General features: G+C 47.7%; 1 long non-coding RNA gene across 1 annotated transcript in view; it reads right to left on the bottom strand.

Moving 5' to 3' along the window:
* Positions 1-15,501, bottom strand: part of LOC140391412 (uncharacterized) — a 40,032-nt gene extending 24,531 nt beyond the window's left edge. The window contains exons 1-2 of the long non-coding RNA XR_011935053.1: positions 15,472-15,501; positions 14,370-14,420 (exon numbers count right to left, since the gene is read on the bottom strand). This is a non-coding gene — a long non-coding RNA (uncharacterized lncRNA). The remainder of the gene's footprint in view (positions 1-14,369; positions 14,421-15,471) is intronic.
* Between the last annotated feature and the right edge of the window lie 687 nt (positions 15,502-16,188).

The raw sequence follows: 16,188 nt of genomic DNA, 5'->3' as shown, positions 1-16,188 counted from the left end.
GGACTAAATTTGGTAGACTCGTTAGGTGCATCCCTAATTGCAAACAATGTGAATGGGATTCCTTTATCTCAATCTTCTGGATAATCTTGACAATACGCCTCAACATTGTCTTTAATGTCTGATGCCATCTTTCTAACGCTCCCTGCGATTCTGGATAGTACGCAGTTGATTTAAATTGTTTTATTCCGAAGCTATCCATAACTTCTTTGAATAACTTTGAAGTAAAATTTGATCCTTGATCCGATTGAATTTCTGTGGGTAGTCCATATCTAGTAAAGAATTTAAGTAACTCCTCCACAATCCTTTTAGCTGTAATATTACGTACTGGAATGGCCTCTGGAAACCTAGTAGACACATCCATTATAGTCAAAAGATATTGATTCCCACTTTTTGTTTTAGGAAGGGGTCCTACACAATCGATTAGGACCCTTGTGAAAGGTTTCTCAAATGCTGGAATGGTTATTAAGGGTGCTGGTTTTTTCACTGCTTGAGGTTTCCCTATCACTTGACATGTGTGACATGATTGACAAAATGTAACATCTTTATGTAGTCCAGGCCGATAAAAATGTTTTTGGATTTTAGCTTGAGTTTTCCTTATTCCCAAATGACCTCCCACTGGTACCTCATGTGCAACTCGCAACACCTCCTTTCTATACCCTACCGGCAATACTACTTGATGAACGTCTGCCCACTTTTCATCCGCCTGTATATGTACAGTCTCCATTTTCTCATCAAGACATCACTTTTACGGTAATAACACTCTGGTATACTCTCAGATTCCTCTTCCGTATATGCTTTCTGATATATCCGTTTTATTTCTACATCTTTCTGTTGTAACTCCGCCATTTTTCCTGAACTAAAAATATCCACCTCATCCTCCACCTGTTCTTGTTCTTTTTCAACCACCTGATCAAAAATCGTTTCTGATAATTGCACTTCAACTTCATCTTCACTCTTTGATTTCTCCTCTTGTCTTAACCTGTGACTTTGCGACTGGGTTACTACACAATCCGGAAAAATCCCAGGATATTCGTCTTTCAACTCTTCAGTTGTCTAATTTTCCACTGGCTTATCAAACACAGTAGGCATCACTCCCACCTGCGATCCAGCTATATCATTACCCAAGATAAACTGTATTCCTGGACAAGATAGTTTATATATTACTCCTACTACCACTTCACCAATCTTCACTGGACCTTCCAACCTTACCTGATAGATTGGAACGCTACTCCTCTCAGCCTGAATTCCACATATCACCACCTTTTCTGGCAACATTCTTTCCAAACTACATAATTCCTCATCTCTTACCATTAAAGATTGACTAGCCCCTGTATCTCTTAAAATTGTGACTTCTTTACCTGCTCCTCCTGATACACACGAGTAAACTTTACCCACACAAGTAAATTCTTTAAAGACATCTGGCACCTTCTTAACAATTACTTCTTGAACAGGCTGTACAATCATTTGCACCTCCTTCACTTCCCTTGGGCTTTCCTTTAACACTCTAACAAACCCCACTGTCTTATCCTGTTTTACCACATCTGCCTTCCCAGTGTTTTTCTTCAACCACCAACACTGTGACTTTACATGGCCTGGTTTATTACAGTGAAAACATTTGAAACTTTTCATTTCTTTTCCACTCTCCTGGATTTCTCTTTTAATCTGAGGTATACTCTCTTTATTGTCTCCCATCAGATCAACTTTACCTTTACCACTTGAGTATTTCTCATGTCCCCAGTTTCTATTCCTCACCGGCTGAAACTGATGTTGGAAACCAATCTCTGATTTATGAACTAATTCATAATCAGCTGCCATTTCTGCTACCAATCTCCCAGTTTTAACCCTCTGTTCTTCCACATGAATTCTCACTACATCAGGAATTGAATTTTTAAACTCCCCCAAAAGTATAATTTCTCTGAGAGCTTCATACATTTGGTCTATTTTCAAAGCTCTTATCCACCTATCAAAATTACTCTGTTTGAGCCTTTCAAACTCCATGTATGTTTGACCAAATTCTTTCCTTAAATTTCTAAACCTTTGTCTGTAAGCTTCAGGCACTAGGTCATATGCACTTCACCTCCTCATACGTTCCAGATACCTCCTCCGGTAGAGATGCAAACACTTCACTAGCCCTACCTATCAGCTTTGTTTGAATCAGTATTACCCACATGTCCTGTGGCCATTTCATTTGTTTAGCTACCTTCTCAAATGAAATGAAAAAGGCTTCCACTTAACTTCTCGTCAAACCTTGCCAATGCTTGGACATATTTAAATAGATTCCCACCAAGCCTTTGACTATGACGCTCTTTCTCACTATCCTCCAACTGTACGTTTCCCTTTACGTTTGCCAATTTTAACTGACTTTCATGTTTCATGGCCATTTTCTGAAGTTCAAACTCCATCTCTTTATCTTTTTCCCTGATCTGTATCACCCTTTTTCTTTTTGTTCTGCTAGGGCTATTCTTTCTTTTCTCCTTTCTTCTCTCTACTTTGCTTTTTCCTCTCTCTCTTTCGGCTCTATCTCTTTCTCTTTCCGCTCTCTCTCTCTTTCTTTTTCCTCTCTTTCGTATTCAAGCTGCTTTAATTCTTTCCCATGTTCCATTTGTTTAATTTGCAACTGAATTTTTTGCCATTCCCAATGAGTCAAACGCTATCTCAGGCAACGTTAAATGCTTAACCACCACCATAATTACCTCATCTTTTCGCATTTTGTCAGGTAATGTTAACTGCAATGTTTTTGCCAGACCCAACAGTCTGTTTTTACTCTCTGAAAGTAAAGTATCACATGTTATCGTGTCCACCCCCAAAAACCTCTGAGCCTCTGAAAGAGCCATTGTCCACAACACACTTAAACTAAAATACCACACCGGAAAAGCAACACTCCTTCACTGTCTTTAAGTTCACAAACGCCAATCCAATAGATAGACTTTTATCCCCCTCGAGCCCCCAATTGTTATGGGTGAGGTGTTTTCAGAAACCCAAAATGTATCATGGAGTTCAACCAACCTTCCCCTTTAATGCTATAGTTGCTTTTCCGAGCACACGGCTTGTTCCCTAGGTGTGGGATTACAATTATGGACACGTGGGTTTTTAAACACAAAACAATGTTTATTCCATGAACTCAACTTAACCCTTTTAAATAAACATTGAATCTCTTAACACCCCCTTACTTCAAAGATAACCCCAAAAATATTACAACATTAAATAATCCTTCAGTTATTCCTTTCAACATCCAAGAGAGACTTAACACCTTTAAACAGGAACACATCAGGTTAAAGGCTTTACTATTATGAGTTTAAATCACCCAAATGATCCAGAGATAGTCTTTCATGGCAGAGATCACAGCAGATCCAGCTCACTGCAAACACAGACACTCCCAAACTCTTTTTAAACTGCAACTAAAAAAACTGCAAAATGGCTGATCTAAAGCCCAGCTCCACCCACTCTCTGACATCACTGCATTTCTTAAAGGTACATTGCTTAAACATCCATTTCTTAAAGCCACTCACACATGACAGTGGTAAGATAGCAATTTAGACAGAGCACATTATCATGGAGTCTGCTTATTACTCCTCTGCAACTACACCTAGCACCGACCATTTACTTGCGTGTTTTACTATCATCTGCCACCAACTGCTGAAGGCTAGATGTGTGTTCACTTATAAGAGAGTCCCTGATCACATGAGCTTGGTCTTGAGACCACATGGTGTGTCTGCACCACCACCTGCTGGTTGGAGGCAACACACCATCCAGCTATGATATAGCCTATAGGCACACCACCACATCCTCCTTCCTCACAAAACATTAAGATATTTTTTACAAGCAACATTGATCTTTAAACTTTGTACAATCATGACATTTGGCTAACAGAGTGAACAAGCTTTGCTAAGGTGTCCATAAACATGCTGTGCCTGTCACGTGTCCATCTTCTTTGCACAGATCATTGTGCCTCCCTCATTGGAGCACCTCTGTTATCATTCGAGCTGTTGTCAGCCTCTTTGAAGACTGGTTTGCGTGCCGGTTTCATGTTTCTTCTCCTCTTTGCTCTGTGCCTTTGGAAGGCCTGTGTCCATGACTGCCAGGCTTGCGTCAACAGCCTCTTTCTTTTGCGCTTCCTGGCATAACTCTGCTTGCTGCTTCTCATTGTTACCATTGCTAGTTTATTGGTTTGGAAAGCCTCTGTCCATGACTGCCACGCTTGTGTCACCAGATTCTTTCTTTTTCGCTTCCTCGCATGACGCTGTTTGCTGCTTCTTGTTGTTTTCTTTGCTGGTTTGTTGGTGGGATGAGCTAGCTCTCCCTGTCTTCTCCTCTTTCTCCTCATAATTTTGAGAACACCATGATGGATTTTTGTGCGTCTCTTGCTTTTGTTTTTTTTTGGTCGCGGCCTCTGACTTGGTGCTGGTTGTTAGTGTGCTGAGAGGTCTGCAGGTGTATAGACGCCATGCCATCTTTGTGTGATATGCCCACACCCACCTCTGTGGCCTCACCGGCATGCTGGAATACCTCGGTTTCTGGGGCTGCATGAAGGTTGGAATTAGGGTTGCCGATCTCACCTCTTCTTGGCTCGCTGGAGCATCGCTGACTTGCTCTTCAGTACTTGAGATGGCAATGCTCCCTTGCCGACCTGATCCAGGAACTGGTTCATCTTGATCAAACTCACCATTGTGTGAGTGGTCTGTGGAGCTGCATAAGGGTCAGTCTCAGAGTTGCCTACTATTACAATGATGTGGAGATGCCGGCGTTGGACTGGGGTGAGCACAGTAAGAAGGCTTACAACACCAGGTTAAAGTCCAACAGGTTTGTTTCAAATCAGTAGCTTTCGGAGCGCAGCTCCTTCATCAGGAGGCAGGTCCTTCCTCACTTCCTTTCTCATTATTACCACATCGCTGTCATCACCATCATCATCTATGTCCTCCCATTCGTTATCGGTGTTGCCGATGGTTTGGGAGTGAATTACCGGAGCCACTTCAAAGACCTGGAATGGGTCACCACGTACCTCCGTGGCCTGTGTGTCCAAGATCGGGAAATCTTCTGTCTCAGGTTCATTCAATGGCTGATCTTCTGTTGTACTGGCAGCTTCAAATTTAAATGCACCATCTCCAAACTCTCACTCTCCACAGAGTCCAGCACGATCTGGGGGTCCCCTGTGACCACCTCGTATTTGCTTGTAGATCACTGGAGCCGAGCCTCTGGAGCCTCATCTGTGCTGCTGGAGAAGAGGTGTACATGCAGCTCATGGTGTTCATCATCTGTCTCACCTTCCATGTCATCACTTTCTGCATCATCGAGGACAACTTCGAGCAGATATTCATAGTAACCATCCTCGGATTCAACATTGTCTGCAATGATTTCACAAAAAAATATAACATCGCATTTGGAATTATTTGTTCACAAAATAGGGCGGCAAATTCAAAATCAGCCTTTAGTTTGGCTGCCAAACTTCGGCTTAGCACTCCACCCTGCGGAACTTCAGGAGGGCTGAAGAAATGACAGAACGATTCATTTGGTACAGTTTTCGTAACTGTTCTTGCGAGTGTTTCGACCTTTGTGCTTTGGTTTGGTTTGAGTTGTTCTCACCGTTACATTTTTGTCCTCCGGCCAGTTGATTTTGCAGTCTGTGCAGCCGATGATTTCTGGTTCACTGCAGAATGAATTGAGAAGCCGCCAATCTATTTGATACACTTTCGTGATCACCTCATTTGTGAAATACTCATTTGGCTGGAATCTCAACTCCAGGGTGAAGCTCCACGGCTTCTCATGCTCTGTCCATTTAACCTTCACATCTTGCAAATGCATTAATATGGGCTCGTCATGTACCCGTATCATGCCACTGAAATTGTGCACATTCTTGAAGACTGTTAACCAGAATTGCAGAATGCTCACCGGCTGTTCCGCCTCCTCTACCTGCATTTCTTCCGAATCTTCATAAATCATGCACACTGTCAGGTCTTGTAGAGATTTAGAGTATTCAGGTGACCAGCCATCTTCTCATATGCATAGCCCCTCGACTAAATTCACATGAAGCTGCACCTATAATGGTGTCGACGTCCATGTGTACAATAGTATCATGTACGTCATGTCTGTCACAGAGAGCACCAGTTGGCAAACATTGAAGGTCTCCATGGATCTTGTTCCAATGTCTATCACCAGCCCTGGTTGATCAGTGGATTTCCACTGCACGTTCAGCTTTTGCAAAGCAGACCGACTTGTTGGCTGTTGTTTTAGGGTCAAAGTCACACCGTAATAGAGAATTGTTCAGTATCACCATTGATTTCAATATTGTATTAAAGATCTCTGGAGAGTTCTTGCTAGCTTCAGTCTTTCTTACTATTTTATTTTCATCTTTCTTATTCAGATTCTCCTCGTCCCTCACCGTTTTGAGACCGATGACAAACTGTTCTTCGGTATTGATCTCATCAACTGCATGCACCGATCGATCGGCATGGTCCATCGTACGACGCACAAAACATTGTTTTCTGGAACAGACTTTTCCAAAGGCCGGACATTGCCATGGGGCATGTCGAGTGCCACACTTTTGGCACAAGATGGCAGCAGTGGCTCCTGTCAGCCGTTTAAAATGGCCGCCCGCACTGAGACCACGTTTTTTCATGAAGTGCGTCACAGCACTAATGGCACTGCATTATTCTTTCGAGTTGGCGCCAAAATGTTGTGAGCTAAGTGCACTGCTTTGCTGAGCAGGCACCTCGTTCGCAAGACGGCCGGTACACACAAGGCCTCATGTGGTACCTCCTCCTCCTCAGTCTGTTAGGCAGTCGGCTCTCCATCCTCAGTGGTGGCCTCATGTTCCTCTGGGGTACGCTCTGCTGCTGCAGCTTCCTCCTCCTCGGCCAGCTCCAGCTCGTACAGCCACAGTGCATCCCCCAGGGCTGAGGCAACTAGCAGGAAGGCCACCACTGCTGGTTGAATTCTTATATCCATTGTTTGCAGAGGGTGAAAGGCCGACATGTTAGCACAGTGTGCACTCCCGTGCCCAACCAAGTCCAACATGCTTAATGATGGCTCCCGTTGGCACTGTGGCCTCTGCCCCCGCATGCGCCCCCCCCCCCCCCCCCCATCTCCACACCCCTGGCCCCGTTGGTGATCGGCACCATGGGGGCCTCTGGCGCCCATCCCTGATGCCAGGGGTACTGTCGACTGGCGCTACCCTTGCCAGCAGTATGCTCTGCGCCCTGTCCGGCCCCCAATTGGGGCTAGAGTGGGTGTTGCTCTTGACTGGCCCGCATGATTCCCTACCAGTGGGTGGCGGCCGATTGGGCGGTGTGGGTGTGGTTGAGGGTAGGGCCGGGGTGGGAGCTGGGGTGGGCAGGTGCAGGCACCAATACGGCTGGTGTCACTCTGCAGAACCAGGGGCCAAGGTAGGTGGTCAGTGAGGTGCGCAGCAAGGTGGTTGCCTTGCAGGCTATGGCAATGGTGGTCCATACCTGGACACTCCGGTCCCTTGTTGGGGGGGTGGGTCACCCTGTCCACTTGTCCCGTTCACCTGTCATCCCCCCTGGCCCTGGGAGGGCCCCTACCCCAGCCAGCCCGGCCAGAGTCCGGCCTGGCAGCCCACGGTTGTTCCTCTGCGTGTCCTACCTCCTCTCTCTCTCAGCAGCCACAACGCCAGTTACACGATTTTTAAAAGCAGAAGTGAACCACGCCGTTGGGAACCCGGCCCATCGGAGGCGGAGAATTGCTGAAGCCCCGGAGAATACCAGGTCAGACCTGCTAATGATATGCAAACGGTTTAATGTACATGCGTTCCAGTACGCATTGGCGCTGCTGTCGAGGTAAAGGAGAATTGCGATTTGGTGTCAAATCGGTGCCCGCTGCAATTTCGGCATTGGTACCTATTCTCCATCCAATCACGTTTCCCGATTCCGGTCTCAGCCAATGGTGAATCCCATCCGTCACCTTTTCTGGGAATATGTACAATTTTAACATTAAACTGTTGTAATAATAAACTTCAATGGAATAATCTTGTGTTCTGGGTTTTGAACTTTTCTATAAATGCAAGTGGATAACGGCCAGTACCGGTTCGTCCTCGAACATAGCCGTTGATCTGCCAAATTCTACTTGCCATTCTGTGGACCACAGCGGCTTTGCTTGTTTCTGCAACATGTCCAACATACATTGTTCTTCAGTCTCTAATCGAGCCAGTCTCGATATGGCTTTAGTGGTTCAAAGTTTCTACGACATGATTAGTTAATGGAGTGCCCTGATGTTTCCCTACAACTCCGTCTATACTCTTTCACTACCTTTACTGTATCTGTCCCTTTCTGTCTCTCGTGTAATGTAGTCAGTCTTTTCTGATTGTCCAATGCATAAATTTGCACGGCGAAGGATATTGAATTGTTTCAGAAGCGCAAATCAGTTGCAATTTAACAGTCTCGCAAACAGGGAATCCTGCCCTTGGTTTCTCTACACGGATGCTGCCAGACCTGCTGAGTTTGTCCACCATTTTCTGGCCAATGTGGAGAAAGTGTCTGCGAGGTCATTGCACCCTGAAACCTCTGGCCCCTGCTCCTCTGGGGCAGGCTCCTGTTCTGCAGGGTCCTCCACGAGCAGCTCGTGCTCATATAGCCACAGTGCATTTTCAGGGCTACGGTGGTCAGGCAGATGCCAACCATTCCTGGTTGGATACAGAAATCCATTGTCTGCGGGGGGTGAAGGGCATGCATGTTAGCATGATGAGTACTCCCGTGCCCAACAAGGTCCAAATGTCTACACGGAGCCCTGACTGCACTGTAGCCCCTGCCCCTGCAAGTCCCCCACTCACACAACATTCCCTACCCCACCATCGGCTGTTCCCCCTGACACTTTTCCCTCTGCACCGCACCCCTGGCCGCGTCAGTGCCTGGCGCCTCCAGGGCCTCTAACCCAGCACTCATCCCTCTTGGCAGGGGTACCTGTGGCTGGTGCTACTCATGCCAGCAGTACACTCTGCGGCCTCTGTCATGTGCCCTCCTATGGGGGGTCCTCCATGGGTGGACCGCGTGATGCCCTGTTAGCAGGGTGGTGCCCTGCTGTGGAGGGAGGGGAAGAGAGGGGGATGCAGACGGGGGTTGGGTGCAGTGCGCCATCGACCAGCACCCTACTTAGTGGCATGTGTGCGGCCATGGCCCATGGGTGGGACTCGTACAGGGGGTGGACACCGGCTGGGACCATGGCTGCGATGAACTGTGGGCCCATGTGCGGCATACCAGCTATGCCTACATGTCTTTGGGCAGGATGGATGGGAGCGGGAACTGGGCAGGAAGGGCTGGGTGATGGCCAGTGGTCCTTCAGGGTGGGCTAGCTGATGGTGTCACTGGCAGGACGTCTGCCCTGTGAGGGGCAGTGTGCCAGGGAGGATGCTGACGGCCATGGTACATGTGCCTGCTGGTCGGGGAGTGCTCCATGGCTCCCCTGCTGCCCCTGAAGTGGGCTAATACCTCAGATGGATGCATGGAGCTGTGCAAGTACTTGGTGGACCATGGCTGTGCTGGGCCAAGCACATCCTGTTGATGGGTTGGCTGCAATCTGTAAACCTTGGGGGGCGGTAACCTTGGGGGTGGTCTATGGGCTCCTAGGGCGGTAACCTTGGGGGGGTGGCACCCTAATGGCCGGTTACAATGTGCAACTACAGGCCATGGTGAGTGGTCAGTGGGGTGTGCAGCTAGATGGCTGCCTTTCAGGTCGTGACAATGGAAGTCCATGCCTGGACACCCCGGTCCTGGAGGACACGCTGCCCTGATGGCCCATCCCCTAGTTGCACCCTAGGGGCGGCGGGGGGGGGGGGGGGGGTTATGGTGGAGGGTGGGGTGTGGGGGTTGTGGTGTTCTTTGTGTTGCTTATTTAGGATGGATTGCATAGTGTTCCACAAAGACCACAGTATAGCTTTTACTTAAATACAACTATGACTTTATTTACACTACTAAACTGGGTTTAGACACTTAGTCCTTTTAGAACACAGAACTGATCAATAACTTCAACTACACTCACCTACTGCTAATCTCACTTACTGGTATAACTATAATCTAACCTTCTCACACTGACTGCTCTGATGGCCTTCACTAGCTGTCTCCTACTTACACCCCCCCCCCCCCCACCCCCTAAGGTCTAGCATCACTGCTTTATACAGTAGTATTTGCAGCTCCATCAATTGGCTACTCACGGTACTACATTAACCCTTGTAATGCTGATAGTTATGACAATACTGCATCCCCCTTCTTTTGTGAAAAAAAAATTATTACAGTGGTTGTGATATTTTCTTTTAACTCTGACCTAGGATTATTGCTATCTAAATAACTCGTAACTATCACTATCTTATTATACAATACAGTATTGCTTTTCGATATGACGGTTACATCACTTAGATGAGAATAGGTTAAATTACAGTCACAAGTTCAGTCTCTCTGGAGGTCGTCTTCTTCTGGTAGAACGTCTCAGTGGAATGTTCAAGGTGTTAGATTGCTCTAGTCCATTTCCTAGCTGTGTTAGTGCTAAATTTGGATCTGGTAAGGCAATGTCCTTGAACATGTTGTTTCGTGGAACAACTTCTTCACGTTGAGCTTGACACCTTGTGCTTGACACGTAGTAATGCTCGTCTGTTCCTTCTGAACAGTGCTCCTTGGTCTGTTTGCACTAGATAGGACCTGGGTGCTATCTGTTTTAGAACTTTTGCAAGATTTGGCCAACCACCTTCTGGATCTTCAATCCTCACAAAGTCCCCTTCTTGAAGCTCAGCTAAAGGCTTGGTATGTCTATTGTAGACCTCTTGTTGCTTCCTCTTTGTCTCAGTGAATTGTTCACTTACCTTCTTGTTGTCAGTTTCTTGGCTGATTATAGGTGGTAAAGTGGTTTGTAATCTTCTCCCCATCAACATTTGTGCAGCTGAGAGACACTCGTTAACAGTGTTGCTCAGGAGGCTAACAGCACTAATAACACGTCTTGATCATCTTCACTTGCCTGTCGGAACAATCTCTTAATTATCCCGACTCCTCGCTCTGCTTTCCCCTTTGACTGTGGATAGTGTGAGCTAGACGTCACATGGATAAAATTATATTGCTCTGCAAACTGTGTCCACTCCCAACTCGAGAAACACGGACCATTGTCAGAGAAGACGAGAAGCGGAATACCATGGCGTGCAAAAATCAATGTTGTTGCCTTTATCACTGATCTGGCAGTCAAATCTTTCAGCAGCATCGCCTCTGGGAAGTTGGAGTAATAGTCTATGACTATCAAGTAGTCATGACCCTGGAAATAGAATAGATCCATGCCCACTTTGTCCCATGGACTAGTGACGAGTTCCCTCTGTTACATGGCTTCCTTGCTTTGTGTAGGTTGATGCATCTGACAAATTGGACATAATGAACATACTGATCGATCTGTTTATTCCCGGCTAATACACCGATTGTCTGGCTCACCTACGGCACTTCTCAATGCCTTGATGACCCTCCTGAATCTGCAGCAGAATCCCTAGACGTAAACTGGCAGGTATCACTATCCTGTCTCCCTCGAGCAGGACACCATCAATTGTAATCAGATCATCTCATATGTCTTGAAAGGGTGATTTGCATCCAGCAGGCCATCCTTCTCTGAGGTATTGTTTCACCTTCTGTAGCTTGCGATTCCATTATTCGGACTAACTCAGGTTCTGATGTTTCAGCATCCGTCGTTGCCCTGTTTCCTGATGGTCCATCATGAACTTCAGAGAGGTCGTTCACATCAACTACGTCTTCCCTGGACTCTTCATCTGTGTCATCTGAAATACCAGTTGAGTGAATCTTTCCACTCGCTGCAATTTTTCACAAGCAGCAACACCAATCAATGAAATTTCTTTTTTTTAAAGTGTATTTTATTACAAACATATATCAAAATAGGTTACAACAAATAAACACCCGGGAAACATACTTCCCAGCAATCAACTATACAATCTGTACAAATGTTTTCCCTTGATCACCCTCCCCCCTCCCCTTCCTGCCCCTGCGACAAACAGCTCCTCAAACATGGTCACAAATATCCCCCACCATTTCTCTGAAACCCCAAATATCGCCACCAAAGGGTCCGGGTCCACCTCCTCCTCCACTACCCTGTCTAAGACCGCGAATACTCCCGCCCAGAATCTTCCCAATTTTTCACAACCACAAAACATGTGAATGTGATTCGCTGCCGCCCGCCCACACCCCTCACACTCATCTGCTACCCCCTGGAAGAACCCACTCATTCTCACCCGAGTCATATGCACCCTATGCACCACCTTAAACTGTATCAGGCTCATCCTTGCACAAGAGGAGGTCCCGTTTACCCTACGCAGTGCCTCACTCAATACTCCCCAATTCATCTCCCCTCTCAACTCCTCTTCCCATTTCTCCTTGATCTTCACCACCCGCTCGCCTCCCAGCTCTCCCAGCCACTTGTATATATCCCCAATTCTTCCCTCTCCGTCCTAATCCGGGAGCAGCAGTCGCTCCAGCAGCATGCATCCTGGCAACCTAGGGAACCCCCTCCAGACCTTTTGCGCAAAGTCCCTAACCTGCAGATACGTGAACTCACTCCCTCTCGGCAGCTCTACCCTCCCCCTTAGCTCTTTCAGACTGGCGAACCCTTCCTCCAAATCCCTCACCTTGACCAGCCCCACTTCCCTCCACCTCCTATATACACTATCCCTCTCCCCTGGCTCAAACCCATGATTCTTGCACAGCAGAATTGACAACGACATCCCTTCCACCCTAAAATGCCTCCTCAGCTGATTCCATATCTTCACCATGGACTGCACCACTGGGCTCCCTGAATACCTACTCGGAGCCATTGGCAACACTGCTGTCACCATAGCCTTCAACTAGACCCCTTACAAGATTCCTCCTCCATCTATCTTGCTCACAACACGGTCATGTTTTTCCCTCCTTTCCCTATCCGCACGAGCCTTAAACCAATTAATTTCCCCTCAGACCACAGTGCTTGATAAAAAATGGCCGCTGGCACCTCCCCATTCTGATTCAACTCCATAATCGCCGCAAGCACCTTACACAAAAACCTCCATCCGCCAACAACCCCGAATCAAACCTCCACCTCAGCCTCTGCCCTCATCCCGATCTAAACTGAATCTCCAGCCAGTGGGGTGCATGAACTCAGATAACTATCCCTACAAACCCCCTCCACCCCAACTAAAATCCCCCGACTCACTCCAAAATAGTCAATCCTTGAAAACACCTTATAGACATGTGAAAAGAAGGAATACTCCCTTCCCCCTGGGTTCTGAAAGTGCCATGGATCCACCATACCCATGGTCTCCACAAAACCCCCCAGCTCCCTTGCCATTCGTACCCTACCCATCGACCTGGGGCTCGACCTATCCACCCTTGGCTCTAGGTCACAGTTAAAATCTCCTCCCATGGTCAATTGGTATGTGGCCAAATCTGGGATTGCTGCCAACAACCCCCTCATAAAACCCACATCATCCCAGTTTGGGGCATACATTTCAAGCTCCTGAGGTGCGGGAACACCCGCGACCTTTTAACCGGCCCATTCAGTCCCCGGACGTTCCACGTTACCAGCCTTACCGGAGGCTTAAGCCTCCAATCCCCTCTACCGTCCATTATCTTCCCTATTTAACTCCCGCCCCCTTAATTCCACCCTATACCTAGCCCATCTCAGATGGCCGCTTTTTCCGCCTCATACCATGTCATCTCTCACCCCGCTACGTCGCAACAACCTCTCTGCCCCACCGGCCACCCCTCTCGGCCTTTTCCCCCACCACCTCACTTCCGTTCATCAGCATCACCTGCTAGCGTGACAGTCCCTGCCCAAAGGCACCCCTCCCCCCCACTCCTCAGCTCTAGGAAGAAGGCTCCCTGATGACCTTATCCTCCCCCACCCAAACAAATACTTTTCCTGAATCCCAGGCCACCTCTCCCAAAGGCAGACAAACAAATGCTAAACACAAACAGTCCCATATCCCAACTTCACCCTGCCCATCCTTACAATCCCAACAGTAAACAACAAACCCAAAAAAGGACCTCCTCCAAACCGGAGGGGATGAAAATCCCCTAATCCCTGCCCCACTTCAAACATGTTCCCAACCATTATGAAGTGCCAGCATCCCAGTCCCCAAGCATTGTATACTCAGTTCTCTCCCAGTTTATCCTCCTTAATGAAGTCTTCGGCCGCTTCTGGGGTCTAAAGAGAAGCCCACAAGAGACCCCCGAAATAAAAGGACCCCAGAGTTCCTTTAAAATAAAGGGACCCCCACAGAGATCTCCTAAATAAGAAGACCCAACACAGACTCTTCATAAAAGGAAGACCCCCAGAAAAGAGAAATTGTCAGGGAGCTAGAGAGCAATGCAGATCGAGGCAGCGAAAAAAATAACTGTTGTAACACTCACCTGGGCAATACACCTGCTGACTCAGACAGAGGAAGCACCCCATGACAATTCCTGGAAACAGAAAACCAGTCAGCTGGGTTCAAACTTCCTCAGATCTTTGAGCTGCAAGCCATTCTTTCATTTCCCTCACTAGGCTGTGATTGACAACTTCCACACACACACAGCAGGTGGCCTTGCTTCATTCACCTTCCTTCATGGTTGAGTAACTCAGAATTGCTCTAACCACAATTGTCAAGGTTCTCCATTTGGGAGACTATGGGATGAATTCTCTGCCAGCGGGATTCTCCGTTCCGCCGGCAGTGAACCCGTGCTTACAGGTTTCCCTGAGTGTGGGGTGGCCACAATGGGAATCCCCATTGGCCAGTGGCGGGAATGGAGAATCCCACTGCCGGTGATGGTATGCCGCTGAGGAACACGCGGATGAAGAAGCGGAGAATTCACCCCCATGTTATTCCACTGGAATTGAATTGCTACTAATTTGCTCCCAGCAATTCAATATCCCTCACCATGCAAACTTATGAATGACGAGGATTAAGAGGGATTCCCAAGGGAATCCCACTATCAGGCCATCATTTTGAGCCGGCATCCCAATTGCGAGGTCCCGCAACCGGCCACCACCCCCCTGCATCGCAAAGCAACCCCCCACCCGCGGATATTCTGGGTGCTCCCCTTCCCCCAAGTACATGGGTGACACGACTCACCCCTCTCATGGACCCCTAATAAGGGAGAACCCCCCCCCCTCCCTGGGACTCCCTAAATATGGAGACCCTCAGGTACACTCTACATAGGGAGACCCACCACAGAGTCCCCCTAGATAGGGAGACCTCTAAATAGGAACACTCCCACAGAGACCCCCAAAATATGGAGGGCCCCCACAGTCCCCTGAAATAAGGAGATCCCCAACAGAACCCCCTAACTAAAGGAACCCCCCACAGCGACCCCCTAAATAGGGAGAACTCCCACAAGAAACCCTCCAACTAAAAGGACCCCCCCTCCGAGGTCCCCTGACTAAAGGAACCCCCCACAGACCCCCCCAGAAGAGGCCCCTGTCTGAAGGCGAGAGAGCAGTCCAGACAGGGTAGGTTACTATTGTAACACTCACCTGGGCATACACCTGCTGGCTCAGACAGAGGAAGCACCACGTGTCCCATTCCTGGAAAGAGAAAGCAGCGACATGTGTTTAAACCCCTCAGATACTTTAGCTGCAAACCATTCATTAATTTCTCTTCAAGGGCTGTGATTGATAGCTTCCACACACACAGCTGTAAATCTTGCTTCATGCATCTCCCTTCATGGATGAGTATCTCTAAAGTGCTGTAACTCTAAAGTGCTGTAGGTTTGCTGACGAAACGGCTGTAGTGGGTCAGGACTCGAACAATGATGACTCAGAGTACAGGAGGGAGATAAATAATCTAGTGGAGTGCTGTAATGACAAAAATCTCTCTCTCAATGTCAGCAAAACTAAGGAGTTGGTCATTGATTTCAGGCATCAAAGTATCGTACGCACCACTGTCGGCATCAATGAGGCCAAGGTGGGGATGGTTGACAGCTTCAAATTCCTAGGTGTGCACATCACCAACAGTCTGTCCTGGTCCACTCACATCAGCGCTACGACAAAGTAAGCACCACAGTGCCTATACTTCCTCAGGAAATTTGGCATGTCCACATTGACCTTTACCAACTTTTACCGATGCACCTTAGAAAGCATCCTATCTGGCTGCATCACAGCCTGCTATGGCAACTGCTTGGCCCAAGACCGTCAGAAACTACAGAGAATCGTGAACACAGCCCAGTCCATCGCTCAAACCTGCCTACCATC

This window comes from Scyliorhinus torazame, chromosome 15 (assembly GCF_047496885.1).
Source record: "Scyliorhinus torazame isolate Kashiwa2021f chromosome 15, sScyTor2.1, whole genome shotgun sequence".
NCBI classification, from domain to species: Eukaryota; Metazoa; Chordata; class Chondrichthyes; order Carcharhiniformes; family Scyliorhinidae; genus Scyliorhinus; species Scyliorhinus torazame.
Note: the sequence above shows the minus strand (reverse complement) of the source record. Positions and strands in the feature narration are given on the sequence as shown.